We start from the raw sequence: 12,797 nt of genomic DNA on the forward strand, positions 1-12,797 counted from the left end.
TATGAACCTAGAGCTCTGATACCAACTTGTCACGACCCAAATTCCAACTAGCCGTGATGGCGCCTAACCCAACCCGCTAGGTAAGCCAGTTAACAATAAACCAACTTCAATGAAATTTGATGAGACAATAATGATGAAATAACTGAGCTTTTACACAAAATACCAAGGACTAGAAGTAAAAATCATGAGCTTCTAAGATTTAGAGTTTACAAAGTTGGTATGAAATAAATACATCATCTGTTTGAAATATACATGAACAAATTAATAATTCTAAAGGTACCTAGAAGGCAGCAATGACCAGAACAAAAGTACGTTTTCAATGCCAGCTCCTGCCATACACGGCAACATCAACATAAAAAATCTGCACGCAAGGTGCAGAAGTGTAGTATGAGTACAACCGACCCCATGTACTTCATAAGTAACAAACCTAACCTTAGGTTGAAAGTAGTGACGAGCTGGGATAAAGGCCAGAGTCCAACACCAATAGACAACAACAGTTCATAACAATATAATAAAAGTGAAAAAGAAGTAATAAGAGATGTGATTTGATGCTCTTTAACAATTATGGAAAAATAGTCAGGCGTTTCACGTATAATTGTAAAACCCAAATCCTTCACCGAAATCTCCAAAGTATGAGTGAGTCAGAAACACTGTGCTTTTTTTCCAAAATCTTTCAACAACAAATAAGATATTTTATTATCAGATAGTATGAGGAAAATACATCTCTATGCCTACATATCAGTGTGCACATGAAATCATAAATGTCACTAAAATCATGTAGCATGAGGAGATGCATCTCTATGCCTGTATGTCAAGTATGCATGTCAAATGCAATGCATCACAGTGATGAACTCATATACTCACACTAGTACTCAATCTCAATGTCTCACACTTTCCACTCATCACACTCAATCACTTGACACACTCAGTCACTCAGCACTGAACAGGGTAGATCCAGCCCTCAACACTCTCAGTCACTCAGCATTGTATAGGGTAGATCCGAGCCAAATGAATCAATAGCAACTGCACTCGCTTTGGGTGTGCAGACTCCGGAGGGGTAGATCCATCCCAAGCGCTATAATAAGTGAATTATGGCATGTATCAATAAAGCCTACAACGACGTGCAACCTGATCCATCATGAATCAATAATACCTGCTACGACGTGCAGCCCGATCCCATCAATATCACTCACAATCCGGCTCTCAGGCGTCAACTCACTCATCAATCTCTCCAATCTCTCGGGCTCACAATGTCATGAAAATCAGCCCAAAAATGATAATATGATGTATTAGTAAATGGCAACAAAGACTGAGATATGATATACAAATGAATGAGTATGGCTAATTATGTAATTGCTATGTAAGGAAATAGATCAACAGTAGAAATGACCTCAGTGGGTCTCAATAGGAAAAGCATACATCCTAGACATGGTTTCTAACATGGATTACAGCTCAATTACTCTAGCACGCAGAAATTTCATAAATAGAAACAAGATTAGGTCACTACACAGTACCACAGAATCAATCGAGTCATAATTCACACGATGCGCGCCCACACGTCTATCACCTAGCATGTGCGTCACCCCAACAACAAACACATATCACGTATATTCAGGGGTTCATACCCTCAACACCATGTTTAGAAGTGCTACTTACCTCGAACAAGCCAAATCCAATACCAACCAAGCCAAACGATGCTAAAAAAATGCCATCCCGCGCGCATCAACCTCCGAACGGCTCGAAACTAGCCAAAAGCAACTTAATACATCAAATAATATCTAAGGAAATAATTCCAAATGATAAAGGTCAAATCTTTAATCAAAACCCTGAATTCAACCAAAAAGTCTAACCTGGGCTCACAACTCATAACCTGACAAAACTCACAAAATCTGACAACCCATTCAATTACGACTTAGACCATACAAGTTTCATTCAAATCCGACTCCAGATCGATGTTCAGAACTTGTAAATTCACTCTATGAATCTTTAGACAAAATCCCCAAATTTTCTCTTCAAAATTCACAATACAATTACCAAAAAACGAAGATAGATTCACAAAATATAATCAAAACCGAGTATAGAACACTTACCCCAATCCTTGTGATGAAATTTGCCTCCAAAATCGCTCAAATATGAGCTCCTAAACTCAAAATGTGAATAAAATACCCAAGTCCTCGATATATAGCTTCTACCCTGGCATCGTCGCATCAGCGACACACTTAGCCGCTCAAGGCCTCAAAGTGGCCACATGGATAAGTTCGAAAGAATGAGACGTATTAATGCATTTATCGGAGAAAAGTAACCTAGGTTATTTACTCACATGGACAAGTAGAGCAGGTAGATGATTGTTTAGGAGAATATCTCATAAGGAGTGCGAGCAATATATTTTTATCCTAACAAAAGGAACATACCTCGACCCTTGACGCCATATGGCATAAAATTAGATTCACGAGGAGAGTTACCAGATGAAAATAGATAGTAAGCAGCACAACTAAGAGTACCGCTTGGAATCGACAAGCTAAAACAGAGTTGAAGACATTAGAAGTCTGTAGAAAAGGAGAAATTTTCCCACTCTCAGGGCGCTTGTAGAGTACAGAAAAGTGAGGTTAATTAAATTACATAATATGGTTGGATAACTAGTCGAGACATTGAGATAATATCGCATTGAAGATCACGGGTAAACAATACATGATGCAAGACAAATGAAAAGAAAGTGAGAGAGCTATAGAAGTAACCTTTACATTGTAACCACTAGGTCAGTAGGTGTGGCCACACCAGAACCCCTGCCAAAATAGCCTTAGCAAAAATAATCCAAAACGATCCGAACTTCATCCGAGCCACTCGGGACCCCGTCCGAATATGCCAACAAGTCCCATAACATCACAGGAACCTACTCGAGGCCTCAAATCACGCATAACAATATCAAAACAACGAATCGCACCTCAAAATTTGCGTACAAGTTCAAATGGTATAACGAAGCTATTCCGATTCCTGAAAGCATAATCTGAATATGATACCCTCAAAGTCAACTCTTGGTCAAACTTATGAGCTTTTTAGACCTTAAATTTTCCAACTTTCGCCACTTAGCACCGAAACCTTCTAGAAATATCTCAATGCAAATCCGGGCACACGCCCGAGTCCAAAATCACCATCCAAACTAACGGAATCATCAGAACTCCAATCCGAGGTCAAATACTAAAAGGTCAAACTTGGTCAACTCTTCCAACTCTAAAGCTTCAATCATGAATTCATTCTTCCAAATTAATTCCGACTAATTTGAAAACCAAAACCGACGATTCACACAAGTCATAATACATCATACAAAGCTACTCATGCCCTCAAATTATCGAGCGAAGTGCAAATGCTCAAATTGACTGGTCGGGTCGTTACAACAACTCCTTGAAAAATAAGCTTACCTTTGTGATGGGTTTCCATATTCTATCAGGTAATGCATATAAACGCAACAATCATCAATGATTCCATGAATGTGACAATCGTGGCTTTTCATAGACGCCAACTTTTCTTCTTTCATGTCAACACACCTAGATGACGAGCTCAAAACACACACTTAAAATTAGCTCGCTAATCAAATAGAGTATAGTATAATATCGTATCCATAGGGTGGAGTTAAACAATATTATCGTAGTTTCTAGATTGATTGCTATCCAAGAGGATCAACAGTTGAGAGTTATATGATTTCTAACTAAAATTAACTAAGAATCTAATGCTATTTACTAGTGACAACCGACACAAGGAATAAATAAAGAAGAATATCAGTGGGAGAAAATAGGGTTTTGATAGGATAGGTGTAACATAATTGTTCGGGATCTAGCTCTAGATAATTCACTTCTAATGTTCAAGTGACTCTCTCGAATTCCCTCAATTATTAGTTCAAACGTTGAGCAAACACTCCTCTCTCGATTAAGTCTTAACCTTATGAGATGAATCTTGCGTAGTGGATTGGTCTTTAGGAAAAACCTCTTCGATTATTCTCCTAGCTTGGTTTAATAAATGATTCAACTAGCCTCTCTAGATTACTTAGAAGAATCTATGAACTCAACCAACAATATAATGCAAAGATATTACAAGTTAGGCCTCTCTCGATTAAATGATCTAAGATGCAACAATTAAATCATCCAAAATGATTCAATACATAAAACTAGAGTTATAATCCACAAATAATCAGCAATACACCAAATCCATCAAACCCTAAAGGAAGCTACTCCATAGTCATGGAGAAATTCATCACAAATATAATTAAAGTATAGGAAAGCATAAATTCGATCCGAACTCGGGTCTTGAGTGAGGAAGGAATGATGAAATCCTTGTGCTCGTGTTCTTGCAACACCTCCTTAGGTCTAAAGTATGTCAAAAGTCAAGAAAATAATGTTTTTCCATGTATTTATACCAAGTAGGGTCAGGCCAAGACGAAACCACCCTTTCCTAGCCAAAATAGGACAATCGCTCAGGAAAAACTACACAGGCGCGCCGCATGGGGCGACACGCCACACAAGGCATTTGTAGGGATTATCAAGGAGCTTGCAAATTCACTAGGTAGAAAAAATGCACAGCCACGGCGCACCACGCGCCGCCCCAGGAAATTCCTTAGACCCTAGCTTTTTGCTTTATTTTTTATTTCCAGATGTGGTTCTCGACCCCCGAACGCGATCCCGGATTAGTCCTTTGGGCCTTTACTCAGACATGAAAGCTCCAACTAGCTCAAATTAGCCCCAAAACATCTACATAACTCGGAATCACTCTTACAAGGCATAAAATACACAATATGTGCAAAACACTACCAATTAAAGCTCAACACAAGTAAAGTGCAGTGAATTAGAGTGCAATAAGCGACTAAAATACGTGATTATAGCCTACCATCAACACCCCACACTTAAACCATTGCTTGTCCTCGATCAATCAAACTACACTTCACACAGAAATGACCTTTTTAAACAACTCTCCTAACTCATCACACCAAGAATATTTAAAACAGATAAGTACAATACCGTAACATCCTCACCTCAAGATTTGATTCAAAAGCACCACGCATTTTTTCTATAGCCCGCTCACTTGCTCTAACACATAGGTCAAACATTACCTTTCCTTCATGAATCAAGTGTCCTCACACAATAATCGAGAGTAGTTCCACACAGAATAAAGTTTAAGAACAGTTAGAAACTTAAGATAGAAAGACTTCACTCACTCTCAGAAATAACATTCATATGCCACAAACGACGTACCATAGGCTTGCCCCTAGACTACTACTCTACTAATCGATCTCATTCAGTCAAGGATCAAGTAGGATTTTATTTGGTTGTAATGTAGGCTGCGGATGGGTAGGATACATTTGGATATAAGAGTGACTACACCTCCCTAAGCAAATTAATACATACAATTAACCGTTCAAAACTCCACACTTATGTCAAACCATAACTCCACCTTCCAATCAACATACATCAACTCCCAACCCCTTTATGCACGAATACATAAAGAGTTACCACTATCAAGGAATATTTTTCTCAATCACACACTTATTTTTTTCCTTCTTTTTCAATTCAAGTGGCTCTTATTTTTTTCAAACAGTGCACCTTTCTCCTATTTCAGTAGTTCCAGTCAAAATCCAAACCAACACTCCACACTTTAACTTTTACAAAGTTCATAAAAATTCAAGTGCTCACAAGAGGTAATAGGTTCAAATAGATGGTCAATTCAAATTAATGGGTAAGGCTTGTAATGTGGTTGCCAAAGAAACAAGATTAGAGGCTCAAAGATGTTAACTAAGATACATAACAGTTATGAGGGTAAAAGCATATAACTGGCTCAACAAAGAACCACCTATATCACTTCGAAGATTGAATAAAATGCCTATTTCGCTTCGTAAACACACGGGGAAAGTTGTAGACATCAAATGCAATGCACAGAATAACATAAAACCTCACACATGACACATAACTCTCTCAGGATCGGACTATCAAGACACTCTAGCCAATGTAGTTAAGCAAAAGTTAAGATCATACAATTTAAGGTACTTATACAAGAATCAATAATTGAGCGTAAGCGTTACAACCAAAACACTTACTATTCTCAAGGAATAATAAAGTTAAGAGGTATTACTTTCAATTCAAATCATAGCACAAGGTTTCCTACTCCTAAAAAAAATTTGAAACTAACTACAGCCGGTTCAAATAAAAGCATTGGGAAAAAACTGCAGCAGAAAGAATAAACCAAGGGGAACTTGTTACACTACCTAAGAAAAGAAAATCTTTTTGTCTTTTTCTTTCAACTTTAATCCCTCAAGAAACCTGTCGATGAAATCCATCGTTGGGAAAAATCGAAAATTGTAAAATTTTAATGTTTTTTTTTCTATCTCTAACTACTAAAACTAAGAAAAAAGAAACATATATACATACAGACATATATAGAAATATCCCTCACCCCACACTTTAAGCTGTGGCATGTTCCCATGCCACACAATTAAAAAGCATAAGGTAAAGGAAACTTCCTGAACATCCAGTCGGGGCTTGAGTCGAAGTCGGGCTCCATTCCTCGCCTCCGAACTAATGCACATATCCATGCAGACAGATTTTTCTCAGCCTTCTTTGGGTGCACCCCACAGTTATATTTCTCACTCACTGCAGCCTCTCTTTCGAGCCCTTTACTTTCCACTCCACACTCGCAGCTGGTTTCTCCTTTTGTGCCCCCTTTTCTACATCCATTTTAAAAGTCACAGTCTCTTCACTCACCCTAAGCATGAGTTTTCTCTCATGTATATCTAATATGCTCTACCTGTCGCTAATAATGGCCTTCCTAGGATGAGGGGGACCTCCTTTTTCCCTCCATATTTACCACTATAAAATCCACAAGAAATACGAATGTATCCACCCAAACTAACACATCTTCCACTATCCCCTCAGATATTATAGTCGTTTGGTCTGCCAGCTACAAAGATATGGATGCAGACCTTATCTCTCCGATCTCCTTCTCTAGTTTCCTGTAGATAGATAAAGGCATTAAATTAATTGAAGCACCAGAATCACATAAGGATTTATCAAAATGAATAGTTCCTACAGAGCAATATATAGTAAAACTCCCCGGATCTCCACAATTTTGTGGGAGTTTATTTTGCAATATCGCGTTGCAATGCTCTGGTGACCACTGAGGTCTCCTCTATTTCACTCTTCTTCGTAAGGATCTCCTACAAGAATTTGGCATAAGCAGGCATCTGTGAGAGCACCTATGTGAATGGTAAGTTTACATGAACTTGTTTCAGCACATCCAGAAATCTCCCAAATTGCTTGTCCAACTTTTCTCTACTTCGCTTTTGAGGGAAAGGTAGAGCAGGCATATGCTTACTCCCCTCAGGTTTTTCCCTTCTCGAGTTTTTTTCCTTCTTCTTCTTCTTCTTCTTCTTCTTCTTCTCAGCTTTCACCTGGCCTTTCTTCTTCTTCTTCTTCTTCTTCTTCTTCTTCTTCTTCTTCTTCTTCTTCTTATCAACATCACTCTTTAGCTGTTATCCACTTTCTTTTTCAAGTCTCACATCATTTTGGATTGGGGTGAGATCTTTCAACACTTGCCCACTTCTCAATGTTAGAGCATTCACGGTTTCCATGGGATTTCTTTCCGTATCAACCAGGAGAGTTCCTAGAATCCTTCTAGAAAATAGAGTGGCAAGATGCCTGACCCATATTTCTAGGTTTCAAAAACCCGTGCCTAGTTCTTTGATAGCTGCTCCATGTTCCCGTATTGCTGCGCTATGAGTTTCAAGCCTCTCATCAGTTTTCAAAATGAAGGCCTTCATGATATCTTCTATGCCAGACTGAATGGGTTGTTGAGGCTGATATTGATGCCTCTGTTGATTCATAAAATCGAGAGCTCCTTGTCGCTGGGGTTTGGGGTTGTTCTATTGCAATGCATTCGCAGTACCCCCAGGTGAACTCCAAGAAAAACCAAGGTGCCTCTGGCCACTGCATTAGAATTATAATTTCCCACAACATTCACTTCCTCAGTTGAGGCATGACACTCATGAGTAAGGTGTCCTCTTCCACATATAGCACAAGCTGTTTGGGGCTCATTTTGTATCGAGGCTAAGGTCATCTTTCATATTTCTTTAGCCATAGCATTGAGTTGTCTTGGTGAACACCAGTCGATCTTCTTCTAGCACTCTTAGAGGGCTACTGATTAGCATTGTTAGATAACTCATCAAGACTTGTAACTATCTCCTCTAGAGTAATCTTCATCAAAGGGCCTCCAACTGCATTGCTCAATGTTCTACGCGAGGCCGATGTCATTCCTTCCCAAAAATTCTTGAGTTGCATCCAGAGTTCAATTCCGCTATGTTGACACTTTCTAACTATCTCCTTAAACCTCTCCCATGCTTCAAACATAGTTTCAGTCTCTTTCTAGAGTCTCTTTCTAGCAGAAGTTATAGATTTCTATTCTAATCTTGCCCGTCTTAGCCTAGGAGAAATATTTATGAAAGAATTTCTGGTCATCTCCTCCTAGGTTCTAATAGATCCATTGGGAAAACGTCGAAGCCACTCCTTCGCATCATCGTTAAGTGAAAAGGGGAATGCCCTTAAGTACACTGCATCTTGTGACACCCCATTGTATTAAAAGGTGTTCTTAATATCTAACATGTTTATTAGATGTGTGTTTGGATTTTCGCTTGGCTTCCCTCTTGAAGACACATCAATTCTGAAGGGTTTGAAGCAACCCTTACTTCAACTCGAAATTGTTTGCTGCTATTGGAGGTGGTCTAATACCGGATAATCCTTGATTGTAGACCGGTCTAACATAATCGCCAAGTGGTCTCCCAGGCAAAGGTTGATGTTGATTAAGTCCGAGACCCCTCTCTTCTTCATAGATATTTTGTGCATCTCTAATAGTTGCTTCCTCAGTATCCCATACAACTTTTTCTCATTGTTGGGTTGCCTCCCTTGTAGCCAAATCTACATTATCATCACCATTTCCAACCATAGTTTCTTGGGTCGAGGATTGCCCAACCTTTTCTAGCTTCTCGGCGAGATCTTTCTCCTTCCTCAGTTGTCGCAGTTTTACTTCTAACTCTGGCTCGTATGGTACCACTTCTTTTGCAGAAGCGTGAGTCATGCACCAATCTTAACCTGTATCCTGCGCACAACCAAGGAACACCAAACGTAAAAAGGGAAAAATAAAATAAAAAGAAAAAATTCCTAAATTAGCACTACAAACTATTTCAAACACTATTGATTGCCAATCCCCAGCAACGGCGCCAAAATTTGACGAGCTCCAAACACACATTTAAAATTATGCTCGCTAATCAAATATAGTATAGTATAATATCGTATCCACAGAAATTGGAGTTAAACAATATTTTCATAGTTTCTAGCTTCATTTCTCTCCAAGAGGATCAACAGTTGAGAGTTATATGATTTCTAAAAATTAACTAAGAATCTAAAGTTATTGACTAGTGACAATGGAAACAAGGAATAAGCAAAGAAAAGTATCAGTGAGAGAAAATAGGGTTTTGATAGGATAGGTGAAAGATAATTGTTCGGGATCTAACTCTAGATAATTCACTTCTAATGTTCAAGTGAGTCTCTCGAATTCACTCAATTATTAGTTCAAACTTTCAGCAAACACTCCTTTTTCGATTAAGTCTTAACCTCACGAGATGAACCAATTTAAGCACGTTAAGATATGCAAGAATGCATAGTGGATTGGTCTTTAGGTAAACCTCTTTCGTTTATTCTCTTAACTAGGTTTAATAAATGATTCAGCTATCCTCTTTCGATTACTTAGATGAATCCATGAACTCAACCAACAATAGAATGCAAAGATATCACAAGTTATGCCTGTCTCGATTACATGAACTAGTGAATATAGATGCAACAATTAAATCATCCAAAACAATTCAATACATAAAACTAGAGTTATAATCCACAATCAATCATCAATACACCAAATCTATCGAATCCTAAAGGGAAATACTCCATAGACATGGAGCAATTCATCACAAATATAACTAAAGTATAGGAAAGCATAAATTCGATCCAAACTCGGGTCTTGAGTGAGGAAGGAATGATGAAATCCTTGTGCTTGTGTTCTTCCAACTCATCCTTAGCCTTCTTAGGTCTAAAGTATGTCAATAGTCAAGAAAATAATATTTTTCCATATATTTATACCAAGTAGGGCCGGGCCTAGATGAAACCACCCTTTCATAGCCGAAATAGGACAATCGCTCAGGAAAAATTACACAGGCGCACCTCATGAGGCGAAGCACCACACATGGCACTTGTGGGGATTATCAAGGAGCTTAGAAATTCACCAGGCAGCAAAAATGGACAGCCACGGTGCACTACACACTGTGGCAGTGCAAAATCCTCAAAGCTTGGCTCTTTGCTTGATTTTTGATGTCCAAATGTGGTTCTCGACCCCCGAACGCGATCCTGGCTTAATCATTTGGGCTTTACTCAGAATGAAAAGCTCCAACTAGCTCGAGTTAGCTCCACAACATCTACGTAACTCAATCACTTCTACAAGGCATAAATTACACAATAAGTGAAAAACACTACCAATTAAAGCTCAACACAAGTAAAATGCAGTGAATTAGAGTGCAATAAGCGACTAAAATACGTGATTATATCCTACCATCAACACCCCAGGTTTGATGTATACCCATCAGGCATACTCAAATTATTAACCCAATCACAATCTCTGTTCTCTCATCCAAGGTGAAGGTAAAACTGGCCTTGGGTTTCTTAATCTTGTTGTTTAAATTTGTTAGGTACAACTCACTTCGCCTACAATATTCCTTTATATCCATCCTGGCCTTCAAGTTATCCTTTGGCATGTTTTTGACATCAAGATTATGCCAAAGACGATTGTGCTTCCAATAAGGTAACTCCCAGAATATGCTCTATTTAGTCTAGTTATATGTAACACCATAACCAGGTATCTTATTAGCCAAGGGATACTCTATTATCTTAGGTAGATCCCTAACTCTATTCCAAATCTCTTCTGGAGACAATACTGATGGTGGCTCCTCATAATCAGTTTTGTTCTTCATAAATGCACTAGTATTTCCCAAAACTCATGATCCATTAGTAAGAAGCGGCGATGGCAGTCAAACCATGTGTTACCTCTATGTTTCAAAGTGAATGCCTTTGTATCTTCCATGCAAGTCAGGCAAGCTAACTTTCCGGCAGTCAACCACTCGAACATCATTCCATAAGCAGAAAAATCATTTATAGTCCATATCAAAGCAGCACAGAATTTGAAGTTTTGCTTAGTTGATACATTATATGTTTCTACGCCTTGATGCCAAAATAACTTCCACTCATCAATCAAAGGCTTCATGTAAACATCAATCTACTCTTTTGGATTGTGTGACTTGGAACAATACAAGTTAGAAACAAATATGGACTTGTCATACATAACTCAGGTGGAAGATTATACGGTGGAACAAACATCGGCCAACATGAATACGGTGCAGCAGAGACTGCAAATATTTCTTGGTTCACTAGCAAAGTGTGGGAACACCCTATCGAAATGCTTCCATGCTTCTCCATCTGAAGAATGACGTAGAACACCATCTGGCCTTCTATGCTCATAATGCCATCTCATATGAGGAGCGGAGCTCATTGATTCATACAACCTCTTTCACTTTGGTATAAGGGGTATGTAGTACATCGCCTTCACCGGGATCTTCTTCTTCTTATCATTTGTGGCATCCTTGTAACAAGGCTTGTTACTAAATTTGCTGTCCTCTAGATATGCATCATCCTTATAGAATAACATATAACCATTCTCACAGCAATGAATCCTCTCTGATGAAAGACCCAACTTGGAAACCAATTTTTTTGCCGTATAGAAATATTTGGGCAGGTCAATTTTACTCGAATTAAGTTCATTTATAAGCCCAACGATATAATTCATGCCCGATTGAGAAATAGAACTATCCGACTTAATATGAAGTAATCGAACAGCAACAGACAACTTGGAATGCACTGAGCCTTCATACAAAGGACACTAGCTTCCTCTAACTCTTTGAAGAAATTCTTAGCCTCATCATTTGGTTCAGATTGAGCCCCCGGGAACATCTCAAAGGCATCCCTCATCATGCCATTGAATCTAGAATTTTCAACATTATTCTCCACTACGGGACTACCCTCTTCACCACCAAAAGAATTATGAAAATCAACATCTTTTGCGCTATCAAGATTCTCCCCATGAGCAGTTCCACACATAATAATTTTTCATAAATCCCTTTTTAAAAAGATGACATGTAACAACATCTTCTCCCCATAACTTAACACACTTACATTTCACACAAGGGCACCTAACCGTTCCTTCAATACGAAAATCATCAAGTGTCCTTGCCTTAGAATTAAATCCAGCAACCCCTACTTTAAATTCACCCCTTAACCAACACAATTAGTATGATTCCTATTATACCCATCTACGATGCGCAAATGCCATCAACACAAACAAAAAAAAAAAAAACTGGAAGTTGACATATTTATTTTATTTATAGTAGCTACTAAATTATATTCTCCCAAAGGTTATCTAAATAGTTTAATTATATATTTACTATAATATTTGTGTGGTTTCAATATTAATAGGTACATTAAACTATTGTAAGACAAAGAAGTCCTAAAATATATAAATTAATCTAATTTATTTTAAATTAGCATATGATAGCGCTCTAATACTTAATTAATTGCATTTTCTTCATTTCGTTTCAATAATAAATAATATAATTAACACATAAATAGGGCATGGAGAATTTCCAAAATGAAAAGCCGAAACAGAGAAGT

This window comes from Nicotiana attenuata, chromosome 6 (genome assembly GCF_001879085.1).
Source record: "Nicotiana attenuata strain UT chromosome 6, NIATTr2, whole genome shotgun sequence".
Lineage (NCBI taxonomy): Eukaryota > Viridiplantae > Streptophyta > Magnoliopsida > Solanales > Solanaceae > Nicotiana > Nicotiana attenuata.